Source organism: Sceloporus undulatus, chromosome 5 (genome assembly GCF_019175285.1).
Source record: "Sceloporus undulatus isolate JIND9_A2432 ecotype Alabama chromosome 5, SceUnd_v1.1, whole genome shotgun sequence".
Lineage (NCBI taxonomy): Eukaryota > Metazoa > Chordata > Lepidosauria > Squamata > Phrynosomatidae > Sceloporus > Sceloporus undulatus.
The window spans coordinates 95,688,422-95,702,982 of record NC_056526.1 but is presented as its reverse complement, the minus strand read 5'-3'; positions in this window follow the sequence as shown (position 1 = coordinate 95,702,982).

The following is a 14,561-nucleotide window of genomic DNA, read 5'->3' as shown; positions in this document are numbered from 1 at the left end:
GTGAGTGTGAATACTTGTGCAAGGTGCTGTATGTAGGGCACCATTTAAAATCATATTGACAGTAATGTGATTCTACAAGGAGTTCTCTATAGTACCACTCCCCAACACATACTTGCTGATCATTTACAAGACCCATTGCTATTGTCACCCATTACTTCTCTTTTCATAAATCAAGACAGTTTAATCCTCTTAGTGCTTAGATATTTTCTTTGGGATTAGAGATGAAATCCAATAGACAGGTTGTTACATTAACCTTCCACCTCTGAAGCTCTCCACAAAATACTGATTTAAATCCAGAGTTGATTAGATTGGTGACTGCTGCCCTCAAAAAAGGCAGTGGGGCATCACACCACTGGTGTAAAGTCAGTTCAAGAAATTAGATCTATAAGACATGCTCAACTACAGCCCATTCCGCACGGGCCAAAAGTACGTGCCAAGCGCGTACTAGGGTTAGAAAAGGATGTCCTTTCTGGACACCCCTAACCCTAGTACGTGCTCAGTGTGTACAAAATGGCAGCGCCTGTTCCACACGGGGTGCCGCCATCTTGACGTCATGGACGCCTAGCATCCGCACGTCACACAGCGGAAGTGATGCCGCGAGTGCGCGACTAGCAACTTGCGGCGCCACTTCCGGGGCCCAAAAAGAAGCCGCTTTTCGGCTTCTTTTTATTGCGTCCGGGAATCGCGCAGTTTGTCCACTGCGGTTCCCGGACACAGCAACCAGAGGTGCCGGCAGAGCGCCGTATTTGGGCACTCTGTAACGCGCGATAGATTGCTTCTCTAGCACCATCAACCTGCAAGTTTGACCGGCTGCTGCCCTTTTTGTATAAGCTTTACAAATGCAAGACTCCAAATATTTACAAAGAATATTTTTCCTGAAAATATCAAAATATTCTTCCACTGATACAGCAGTTCAATGCAGAACTTTCTGATGTAAAGAAAAGCTTTTGATTTTGCTGGTGAAATATAGATCTTGGTATGTATGGCTTGTCACCAGTCAGTATAGGAACAGGACAAGGTGGCTGGAATACAGCCTTTGTATTTGGCTATCAACATGCAGTAATTTGTGTCAAATAAGAGCATTTTCACTTGCCCTTTCTCCAGAGTTGAAAAAATAATACGGTAATTTTCCTATACTGGTTTTTGAAAAATTTCTGAACGAGCATTTCTGTATTTGTCCCTGTATTCTGTATTTGGGCTTAGAAGAAAATAGCCAGTGTGGGTGAAATAAAGTTAGAGTTATAGCAGGCATCACAGTAGCAGTAAGGCAGAAGGCATGGTTTTTCCATCTCATATACTCACAGTTGCCCTGAGATACGGAATTTGGCCAAGAGTCTTCTACTGAACTTAAGTGGTGATTTGAACCAAGGTTGTTTGGCCTCATCTATTACACCACACAAGATGCCCCAATCCTATATTATTTAATTAGGCTTCATTTGCCTGGGAATAAGAACTTGGGTTTTAAGTTAAAGATATACTCATATAAAGCATCTATGGGTCTAAACAGACAGTCCAAAATAAAGCTGCTTTGGGTCACTTTGCAGGTATGCTGTTTAAAGGACACACTCATCTTAAATAGCCAGAAGCTACGCTCTAGTCCTTAGGACTGGAGCGTTGCTTTGGCATGGCTTCTGGCCTCTTAGGATGCATGCAGCATTTAAACAGCATACAGTATTTTCAAAGTGACCTGAAGCAGCCTTATTCTGGCCTGTCTGTTCAGGCCCTAAGAATCCTCTTTTATCAGCCACCTGTCATTTGAATAATCTCCCTTCCCCTTGTCTAAGTACAGGACCATGTTGGTGCCAGATTATGAAAATTAAGATGCTAACTGAAACAGGGTCAATTTTCCAACTTTGATAAGCACAGAAAACAAAATTGGCTCTTTTAAAGCCAAGTCAATGCCAGGTGCCTTAATTATATTCTGCCGCACTGGGTTTATTGCTGTGGTCACCAATGCCTCGTGATCTGTATCTGCACCTGCGTTCCACTGAATTTCACAGCATTTTCTAAGCAAGATGAATATTGGCCAGATGGTGACTCCAGAAGGATATATTTCACCAAGCATTCTTCTTGACCTGCAGTTCTGTATACAGAAGTTCTGAACGTCATTCTAAAGAGGTAAGATGAAACCAAACAAGCAAGCTAACTAGCAGAACAGTGCAACTGGTTTAAAAAATGTTGACAAAACTTCATATTACAGATGTGGGGCTACAGGTCTTGGGTGAAGCTTGCTGGTTCGCTGCCTATCTTCATGTCCATATGGTACTATGACATAATTTTATCAAATGCTAATTCTTGGGGTAGATCTCTTCCTCCAGTGGATGGGGAGGGTGGATGAAGGCAATCGGTGCAGCCCTATTTGGTTGTTGTTGTTTTTTAAAAAAAAATAAGCCTAACACCTTTACTTATTTGGAAGTGCAGTTTATCTGTTGTGCAGAAAGATTTCAGAAGGGTATCTGAACACTTTCCAAACAGCTTACTCAACAATAATTGCTCATATTGCTCATACGGTACCAACAACCTCCTTGTTATTTGTTTAGAGTGTTAGTCACCCCTGATGTGCTAATTACTTGAGCGTAAGCTTTGCATGCAACAAATTAGAGGTAACAAAGTGGATGTGAATCTCTTGATCAGCAGATAAAACTGCAATTCTCTGCACATTTGCTTGAGGCTAAGAGCCAGGGATGTCAGTAAGACTTATTTCTGAGGCTGCATCTACACTGCAGAATTAATGCAGTTCAACAAAGGCTTTAACTACTATGGCTGAAAGCGAGGGAATTCTGCAATTCGAAGTTTTGTGAGATAGCCTTTCATGTCAGAGAGTGCTGGTGTCACTGCAGACTACAAATCTCAGATTCCATAGCATTGAGCCATGGCAGTTAAAGCGGTACTAAACTACATTAATTCTGCAATGTGGCAGCAGCCTGAGGCAATATGCAGAGAACTAGGATTCATGTAAACCTGTGGGACAACCCACAAGCTAGGGTAGCTCATGCACATGCAAATCCTGAAACCATTCTGGTTCCTTCTGTCCTGAAGATGGCCTTTAGTTGTGTTTGCCTAAGGGCCATGAGACTGACTGCAACATAGCTCTCTGTAAAGCACTTATCCATACAAGAGGGAAAATAGGGCTGCACCGATTGCCTTCATCCACCCTCCCCATCCACTGGAGGAGGAGATCTACATACATACAGCAGATTCCCATCTTCAGACCATCAGCCTCTAATGTGTGGTCAGGCCAGTCTTGCTTCACTCTCATGCAACTGGAATTGTGAAAAGTAATGAATGCCCAAATGAGAGCTATGATTAATTTGACACTAACATGAGATGCATTCTAATAAGGAAGAGAAGCCAAGCAAACATTCACAGCAGTGTTGAAAATGCAGCAGGAAGCCATGGGGACTGCTTGCTATATGATTCCCCAGGCCCACTGCTATTCCTTCTGGTAAGACTGTACCATCCTGCTGTGGGTCTCAGGTGAAAAAGAAAGTGGTACTTGTTGGTGAGTTCCTGGACTCAGCCCTTCCCTCACTTGTTTACTACTGTAGACGTTTAAAACATGTGCCCTACCTGTACAAGATCAGAACTCTGATTAGAGGTCTATATTATTGTAAGAGTTACAGCACAACAAATTTGAATCACATTAAATATAGAAATGTGATTGGAGGGGGGAAAACAAATACTGTTCATATGAGACCGGCACAGTGCTACTTATGGCTGTTGGGTGTGGGGCAACATAGTTTGCATAAAAGATCCCTAGAATGAGTGCAGAAGATGTGTGCCACTCCTGTCATGTTCTCTGGCCTTAATTTCTCCTCAAGATCACAAGAAAGCACAGATAGAAAAGGGACACCTCTGGAGGAGGGCCACTTTTTTTTCTCCTCCAGGACCTTCCAGACCAGAAGGTGTTTTGCCAGACTGAAAATGTGCTGCCCATGCCACCATTCTATAGGAGCCCTTCAATACACGCAACAAAGGATATTTATTTAACCCCTGCATTATTCTTTATAGAGCAGTCAAGAGTTACTTAATCTTAAATAATCTGAGTAAATCCCATTGCAAAACACCCAAGATTAAATATGTTTGGAGTGGTTGTCTATTGGCTCCTTGACTAAAGACAAATTGAATTTCAACTAAGAGCCTCTAAGACTTGCATTGGTGTCCATCCACAAAGTAATAGTGCTTATTACTCTTACTCTTTAATCCTTGTGTTTAATTGGCATGAAGATATATTTCAATTCATTGAGTTCTTTTGGAGCTATCCACAGCAGGCCTAGACTCAGATAGGCAGACGACACAATATTACTAGCAGAAACCAACTAGAACCTGGAGGAATTACTGAAGCAGGTTAAGAAGAAAAACCCAAGAGGAAAGGGGGCAGTAGCCAAAAAGGTTTGGGGACCACTGCTTTAGACAAATGGAGCAGGCAAAGTCCATCAACTGAGGTCAGATCAGGCTGCTTTATCTGGTGCTGGCAGGAGTTAAACCCTCAGAAAAGTGATGACACAGATTGCACTTCCCCGAGTATAGGATCCCCTTGTTTGTGTCTTAATTTGGTTTCTTTGGCTGTAGCGATAATGGCCATAAAACAAAACACTGCAAAATCCGAAATCTATCCTGCAGCAGTCCATTTACTGTGCCAACCAAATGTGCAAACTACATCACATTAGCTCTCAAACTTTCACAATCTTCTTTACCAGATGTTAAAATAGCATTGAGGAAAGACAGTGACAGTATTGTGGACAGCGTTTACATTTTAGATGTTACAAAGAGAGGCATTAAGCACAACCAAACAACCTCCAATGGGATGGAGAGGCATTAAGCACCATGAACAGTGAAGAAGTTTACATAAAAAGGAGAACACTGGGTCCTTGTCCTTAAAGAACCTGGCCCTAGGGGAGAATCAAAACTCTGCTATAATTCTGCTGAATAAAGAAAAATAGGTCTGGCACCATCTAGTGGAGCTGGAAGAAGCTGACTAGTTAAATGGTGTTTCCATTAAACAGATATACATTAATAATAAAGACAGGGCTTAATTTTTCATATTTTACCATTTTACACCATTTGCTTCTCCTACTATAAAAATAATACACTCATTTAGTGTAAAAATGAGAAAAGTAGGAAGGGTTTGGTCACTATCCTCCCCAGAAGACTGGCGGAGGGCAAACACTGTCCCCATCTTCAAAAAGGGAAAAAAAGAGGACCCCAACAATTATCGTCCAGTTAGTCTGACATCAATACCAGGAAAGATTCTAGAGCAGATCATTAAACAGAGAGTCTGTGCACCTCTAGAATGCAATGCCATAATCACAAAAAGTCAACATGGGTTTCAGAGAAACAAGTCATGCCAGACAAATCTGATCTCTTTCTTTGATAAAATTACCAGCTTGCTAGATGAAGGGAATGCTGTGGATATAGTATATCTTGATTTCAGTAAGGCCTTTGACAAGGTTCATCATGACATTCTTGCAAACAAGCTAGTGAAATGTGGGCTGGACAAAGTAACTGTTACATGGATTTGTAATTGGTTGACCGGCCAAATCCAAAGGGTGCTCAACAATGGCTTCTTTTCATCCTGGAGAGAAGTGACCAGTGGGTCCCACAGGGCTCTGTCCTGGGCCCAGTGCTATTCAACATCTTTATCAATAATTTGGATGACAGAATTTGGGGCATACTTATCACATTTGCAGATGACACCAAACTGGGCGGAGTAGCTAATACTCCAGAGGACAGGATCAAAATTCAAAATGACCTTAATAGATTAGAAAGCTGGGCCAAAGCTAACAAAATGAATTTCAACATGGAGAAATGTAAGGTACTGCACTTACGGCAGAAAAATAAAATGCACAGATATAGGATGGGGGACACCTGGGTGAATGAAACTACGTGTGAAAGGAATCTTGGAGTCAAAGTAGACTACAAATTGAACATGAGTCAACAGTGCGATGCAGCAGCTAACAAGGTCAATGCAATTTTAGGATGCATCAATAGAAGTATAGTGTCTACATCAAGTGAAGTAATAGTGCCACTCTATTCTGCTTTGGTCAGGCCCCACCTGAAATACTGTGTCCAATTCTGGGCACCACAATTTAAAAAGGATGTTGAGAAACTGGAGCGTGTCCAAAGGAGGGCAACATGGTGAAGGGTCTGGAAACCATGCCCTATGACAAAAGACCTAGGGAGCTGGGGATGTTTAGCCTGGAGAAGAGAAGGTTAAGAGGTGATATGATAGCCCTGTTTAAATACTTGAAGGGATGTCATATTGAGGAGGCAGCTAGCTTGTTTTCTGCTGCTGTAGAGACTAGGACCCGGAGCAATGGATGCAAGCAACAGGGACAGAGATTCCACCTCAACATTAGGAGGAACTTGCTGACAGTGAGGGCTGTTCGACAGTGGAACCCACTCCCTCAGACTGTGGTGGAGACTCCTCCCTTAGAGGTCTGGATGGCCATCTGTCAGGGATGCTTTGATTGAGATTTCCTGCATGGCAGGGGGGTTGGACTGGAGGACCCTTGTGGTCTCTTCCAACTCTATGATTCTCACTAGTCAAACAACATAGAAATTTGGATATATCTTTCACACAGAGCACAATCTTATTAAAAGAATTACTTAACTCTATGAAGACTGAACAGCCGCATAAGTTTCACCAGCAGAAATGAGAAACAGTAAATAGGAAGAGCAAAAAAAATTGCTCATGGGAAGACATTCTCTACAAAATGTGAAGGAAATTGGTCAGGACGAAATGAAAGAGTGGGAACTGAAAGAAAGTGGGAACAGAATATCTAAGGTGGAAAGAAGCACCTGACTTCCAAAAGCCACACAACTGCCAGGATTTGCAGATCAGCAAAACAACAGTAGAGAAATTGCCTTGCTGAATCAAATCAAAGTCCACCATTCCACTTGCAATAACACAGTACAAGTGTTCCTTCCCTAAGAGGGAAAGCAATCACAAAGTTTATTTATTTTGATTTTCTATCCACTACATCCCAGTGACAAGAGCAAAGTTTCTGTCAAGCATCAAGGTTAATCTGAAATCTAATCTAAAACTCTGAAAATTATACAGAACAATGACTGGGAATGATCAGACCAACACCTTGCTTGGTATGGACAATTGTGATGCAGGGGAAACAACTCCCATCAACCACATGTACTGTACTTATAATGGATTCTTTGCCCCTGGAGTTGAACTTTCTTTTGGTTCCTGGTCCACTATACAGTCTGCCCTTCCATTCCGGACTCCCCTGCATAAAGGGAATTCCGCCTATGCTCAAGCCCCATTTAAATTAATGGGGCTCATGCACGCAGCAGCGCGACAGCACGGCAGTGCACACGCACCACAGGCGTGTGCCCCATTATCCCTTATGGGACGCACTGCCCCTTTTCCCAGCATGGTTTTCAGCATATGCTGAAAGCCGCATAAAGTGCACCCGCGTCATATGCAGTCACACTGTACTTAATAGTGCAAATCTATTTCTCACTTTGTTTTAGTGTACATGATTTTAAATTGTTGTAAATTGTCTAGTGTTGGTTTGTTATCTGTCTTTCTTTCTTTTTTTTTTTAATTAGAAATTTATTAATTACAAAACACATAATAACATGAAACATAAAATGCCAGTTTAAAATCTTCAACTAACATCATACTATGTTCTCAATATTCCAACACAATTATTTGACAAATCTTCTATAATCACTTCCTTAGGCTATAATCCAAAAAACGGTTAATTGTTACTTCCGCCCCTACTAACTCTTTTCCTTATATAAAATCCGTTAATACCTATGTATTAAATCCCTTAAAATACCTTAGCTTATCTTCTATATCACCTACAAATTCCTTTCACCCCTTATCCTTCCCTTTCCCGAATTGTTTTCCTTCAATCTTATATTTCTACAAAAATTTTATTATATATTGTTATATAACCTATTATACATATCCCATTAAGCTTTTTTCTTTTTGTATATACTTCTTCCATGGTCTCCAAATATCATTGTATTTTCCAATGGTATTCTTGTCTTTACCCACCAAAGCAGTTAATTTTTCCATCTCACACACCTCCATCACTTTCCATCTCCATTCTTCCATCGTCGGTATATCTTCTTTTTTCCAACAGCGAGCCAAGACCATTCTTGCCGCCACAATCAGATATGAGAGCAATTTATCAATATTTTGTTCTAAGTTTAAACCGTCCGACATATTCAAAAGATACAGTTTCGGTTCAAATGTCCCTTTCCAATCTATTATTTTTGTAATCTCTTTATGAATGTTTTTCCAATATTTCTCTACCTTTTTACAACGCCACCAACAATGCATGTAAGTCCCCACCTCTGTTTGACATTTCCAACACTTGTTACTATTTTGCTTGTACATTTTAGATAGTTTATATGGTGTTAGGTGCCATCTATATAACATTTTGTAAATGTTTTCTCTTATCAAAACACATGGGGAGTAATTGATTTTTTTCTGCCATAATTTTTCCCATGTTTCCAACATTATAGGTTCGTTTAGATCTCTTGCCCATTTTATCATGTATTCCTTCACTATTTCTTTTTCCAATTCATAGCTTCTGATTAGGTTATATAATTTCGTAATTTGCTTTCTTGGGTCTTTCAATATCTTCTCCAAACTTTCTTCCATTGGTGCAATTCCTTTTCCTTTCACATCTACTAGGTATCTTTCTTTTATCTGCCTATACGTGAACCAGTTACATGACATCCCTTCCCTGTTCAGTTCATCCTGGGATTTTAATACTTTCTTCCCACCCCTTTTTATTAACAAATCTTCATATGTCACCCAATAATTTGTTTTCAATACTTCTCTCTTATATACTGCTTCGTTTGGTGAGGTCCACAATGGGATATGTGGACACCAATTTTTCTTAAATCTATTCCAAATCCTGAACAGGTTTTTCCTTATCAAATGCTCTTTAAATTTTTTATCCAATTTAATTTTATCATAGAATAAGTACCCATGGATGCCAAATTTTAAATCATATTTTTCCAAGTTTATAATTCGTTTCTTATCCAATTTTATCCAGTCTATTACCCAGTCTAAAACACAAGCCTGGTAATACCACTTGAGATTTGGTAAAGCTAATCCCCCTTTGTCTCCTGAATCTTGTAAAACATTATTTTTTATTCTAGCCCTTTTGTTGTTCCATATGAATTGACCAATGTCTTTCTCCCATCTTTTAAAAACCAGATCATTATTAATTAAGGGTAAATTTTGAAACAAAAAAAGTATTTTGGGTAATATTACCATCTTCACTAATGCTATCTTCCCCATCCAAGAAACCTTTAATTTGTTCCAACTTTGTAAATCTTTTTTAACTGTTTTCCACAGTGCTTCATAGTTGTCCCTAAATAACTTTGTATTCCTTTTTGAAAGAGTAATGCCCAAATATTTGACTTTATTAACTATTTGAAAGCCTGATTTCTTTTTTAAACAGTCCTTTTCTTCCTTATTTAGATTTACTGTCATGATATTAGATTTTTCAAAGTTAACCTTATAGCCTGCCACTTTGCTGAATTTTTTCAGGATCTTTAATAACTGTTCTATACTGTCCACTGGATTAACAATTGTCAACACCAGATCATCAGCGTATGCCCTAAGTTTGTATTCTTCCTTACCTAATTTAAATCCTTTTACTGACTCCTCCTGTCTAATATGATTTAATAAAATTTCTAAAGTCATAATAAACAATAGAGGTGATAAGGGGCATCCCTGTCTTACACCTCTAAAAATTTCACAGGGTAACGTCCTTTCTCCATTCACCACAACACACGTGCTTTGTTTATTATATATTGTTTCTATTACTTTTTGGAATCTCGTTCCAAGTTCCAGCTTTTTCGCTACCCCAAACATGAAGTCCCAATGTATCCTGTCAAAAGCCTTTTCAGCGTCTATGAAAAACAATGCTAATTTTTTATCAATATTTCTTTCGTGGATTTCTATCAAATTTATAAGAGTTCTAATATTATCTTTTATCATTCGCCCAGGGAGGAATCCATTCTGATCAGGATGTATCCATTGTCCTAATATTTTTTTAAATCTTCCCGCCATTATCGATGCAAACAATTTGTAATCTGAATTGAGTAGGGCAATTGGTCTATAATTCTTTGTTAAAGTCAAATTTTTTCCTTCCTTTGGGATTAAGACAGTGATAGATTGGGACCACGTTTGGGGTATTACTCCTTCTAAGCCTCCGTTCATCACCCCTAACAAAGGTTTTCCAATACACTCTATACAGGTTTTATAATATTCATTTGTAAATCCGTCTGGACCTGGTGTTTTCCCTGTTTTGCTTTTCTGAATGGCTATGGATAACTCTTCCATTGTAATGTCCAAATTTAATAGAGATTTTTGCTCCTCTGTAATTTTTTTTATCTTCATTAAGTTCAAATATTTTTCAATTTTTTGCTCTTTAATTTTGGGCTTAATATATAATTCTCTGTAATATCTCATAAAGCAGTCTTTCAGCTGGTCTTGTTTAGTATAAATCTCCTCCCCTTCTTTCAGTTTGGTTATTGTTCTTTTAGCTTTTTCTTTCTTAATTTGGTAGGCCAATAATTTTCCTGTTTTGTTTGCCGATTCAAAAAATTTCTGTCTAGTGTACTTCATCTTTTTTTCCAATTGTTCAGTCATATAACTGGAAATTTGGGCTTGAATGTATTTTATTTCCGTACGTATCTCTTTATCTCTTGGGTTTCTCTAAAGTATTTTTTCTTTCCCTTTCAGTTTCTCCATCAAATTTCCCAACCATTTATTCCTTTCTTTTAAATATCAAGTTGCAGTTATCATTGGCATGTTCTGTAACAGTTTATTACTGACTTGAAGTTTATAACTACACAAGCCAAACAATATTCAAAATCAAATAAGTCTCTCTCCCCTCAGTAGCCAGGCTTCAGATATGTACAACTGGACATTGCTGAAGAAACAAATGTCAAATTTTCTGTAAAACATTACAGTTCAAATAGGTTTATGATTTAAGAGTTGTGGCCCCAACCGAAGCACAAGCAACAATATTTTTTAAATAGGCTGCTCCTCATAGAACCATAGAACCATAGAGTTGGAAGAGAACACACAGGCCATCCAGTCTCTGGCCTCCATGCAGTCTCCATGCAGTCTCCATGCAGGAAATCCAAATCAAAGCATTCCCGACAGATGGCCATTTAGCCTCTGCTTAAAGACCTCCAAGGAAGGAGACTCCACTACACTCTGAGGAAGTGTGCTCCACTGTCGAACAGCCCTTACTGTCAGGAAGTTCCTCCTAATGTTGAGGTGGAATCTCTTTTCCTGGAGCTTGCATCCATTGTTCCAGGTCCTGTTCTCTGGAGCAGCAGAAAACAAGTTTGCTCCCTCCTCAATATGACATCCTTTCAAATATTTAAACAGGGCTATCATATCACCTCTTAACCTTCTCTTTTCCAGGCTAAACATCCTCATGTCTTGTTCTCTGTCTGCTTCGCTGGTATAGTGTGTCTTTTTAAAGTACCACCAGAGGGCAATCATACAAAGAAAAAGTATTCTAAAATTAGAAAATGAGATTATCCATACTGTGCCTCCTTATATAATTTTGCTCATCACTTACACAAAACAACCACATCCTGATCATATACATGCTGTTAATATGCATTATCATAGGCCATTTCCATGCTAGAAATTCATAGTAATGCAAATAGCCATACAGATAGATCATTCTTCCATTCACCAGAGTCCAGCATACTTTTATGTGTTAAAATGGATACAATTCTGTATCAATTGATTAATGGTAAACCTGACTGGGTTTGTTTTTGGGGTTTAATCCCCTTCTGTCCATTCTTCCCCACTCCATCCTGCTCACTTCTCCATGCAGGTCAGGCTGACATGCTCCATTTATTTGCCATGTTTCTTACGAAGTTGAGCTGTGTGAAGGTGAAAATGTATTTTAAAACAATATGCAAGCCTTTGACATCTGAATTGCACAGCATTTAAAAGCCCAACCCTTGTCACTTTGAAAAATCCTGACGTCACAAAAATGTCTTAATCTGTTGCCCAAAGGAGTATAGGGATGGGGCCATCCTGGCCTCTCTTGGGAGGGAGTCCCAGCATAGATCTACTGAATCAATGGGACAAACCTACATATTGACTCATCATTCATAGAGTTGGAAGAGACCGCAAGGGCCATCCAGTCCAAGCCCCTGCCATGCAGGAAATCCAAATCAAAGCATCCCCGACAGATGGCCATCCAGTCTCTGTTTAAAGACCTCCAAGGAAGGAGACTCTATCACCCTCTGAGGGAGTGTGTTCCACTGCCGAACAGCCCTTACTGTCAGGAAGTTCCTCCTAATGTTGAGGTGGAATCTCTTTTCCTGGAGCTTGCATCCATTGCTCCGGGTCCTAGTCTCTGGAGCAGCAGAAAACAAGCTTGCTCCCCCCTCAGTGTCAATTATTATGTCGAGGGGATTACTCTTGTTAGAACTAACACATATTATGCATACTAAGAGAAGGGATTCAAATATACTTTCAATATATATGTCCTTTCCCTTTGGATAACAGATGCATTTTTTGAAAAATAATCAATCTGTAACTGAAAATAATGCCTATGATCCATGCAAATAACAAATGTAACAGAGAAAATCTCAAATCTGGAGTAATAATAATAATAATAATAATAATAATATATTAAATATATGCTGCTTCTCCCTACATAACGAAGAGGGAGAACAACACAAGTATAAAATTACAATTAGTTAAAATATTGCTGTGAGCTAAACCACATAGTTAATGTTTTTAAATAATGTTGTACACTGTGTCACCAAGGAGTTAACAAGAAAAAGGCATCAGTGTTCCACCTAACTTCAGAGGCATGCTCTCCTGCCATATTCAGTTCTGTACCAGTATTGATGTTGGCTGAATTTAGCAAAACTATTTGATTCAAATTCATCATATTGGGCAATGTACCAAGTAGAGTCCATGTGGGGTGAAGATGGGGCGTGTGGAGATGAAACACAGTTTAGATTATGTTTCGGAGTCTCCATGTGACCTTTGAACATCTGGTTGGGCATTCCCTTCTTGATTATGTTTGAAAGAGGCATAGTTTCCAAGAAGACATCATAGTAACTGTGAGGTAGTCTGCAGCCTGTCAGCCATTTCGTGATCAACCTGGCATTCAATTAACAACCATATTTTGCCTGTAACGGGGGGGGGGGGGGGGATAGCTTTCATCACACCAAATGGGATATAATACATGGTTGGTAGAATGTCATAGTTAGGGTATAATGACACAGTGGCTGACAAATTCTACAGGTCTTTTCTAAAAGCCATTCCCTGAAAGGAGTATTTTAAAGGTGGTAGGAATTGAGTTGAAGCCAAGGCTATGAATATAAATTGGTGTTGTATTCTAGTTCCCGGTAATTCTAGTTCCATGTTTTCACTGCAGTAAGTCATAACATTCATACGTCCATCAATTTGATCTCTCTCTCTCTCTCTTCCCTCAAGCCCAAGGGAACACTTTTGTGAAGAAATCTGATTCTCTAGTAGATGTAGCCCCTGATTACTTTACTTGCAGCAGGAGGTGCTGACCTGCTTTTGAAACTGTGTTTGAAGAATAAGGAAAGCAAAATCCAATATTTAGCAAAATTCACAAATGCAGCTGATGGAGAGAGTCTTGTACAACTGGGAGTTAGTTCCAACCCTGCCACAAAGCACATGCTCTGGCAATTTTCTCAGCAAGTACAGGTCTACAGTATGTCCCCCCAGTGATTTTAAGGAAGTCTCAATTGTAACATTTACTAAAACCTCAAGAACAGAGGATAGATACATCTTTCAGAAACCCCCAGCCAAGGCAGCCAGTGGCCATGCAGGCTGAGGGGGATACTGAAATTTGCAGTCTTTAAAAAGGAACTTTTCTGTGCTCTGTAACTAGTTAGCTGCATATATTGGTTTTCTGAGGCTGCAGTGGGACAACTTTCCAAGGTCCAGGAATGGCACATCTATCCCAGAAGGCATAGGAGGGCTGTACATCATCCCTCAGATCCATGGAAAAAGTCCCTGGGAACACTGAGGGACAGTTTAGACAGGTCTTCAGCCCTTTTTGTCATAATCTAGGCTCAGCTGTTTTTCAAAATCAGAAGTGACTAGGCTGAAAACAGCTCATAGTGGACAAAACCATGTTGAGCTCCTCCACACTCCAGGAATATGGAGGGCAGCACAGGAAGGCTTTTCTTTAAAATATAAAAATGGGGTGGAGTGTGGGCCTGACATCAAATGTGCATTATAGGCCTCATTTTACCCATGCCTGTTTTAACCATTATTATTAATTAAAAATACACTCAGCAATCATAAAATCACATACAGCATAACATACAACATATAATACCAATTATACATACATAGCATATATTGAATTTTTATGTATCTTGACTTGCCTTTCTTCCATTTTATTCCCTAGTTTCACTTATACTATTCCTTATCTATTTCCTCAGTTTTCCATATATTCATTCATTCTTTATTCAATTCTTTCATTGTCCCTCTAAACAAAAATCTTCCTATTATATCTATAATTGTCTAAAGATACATTTTATCA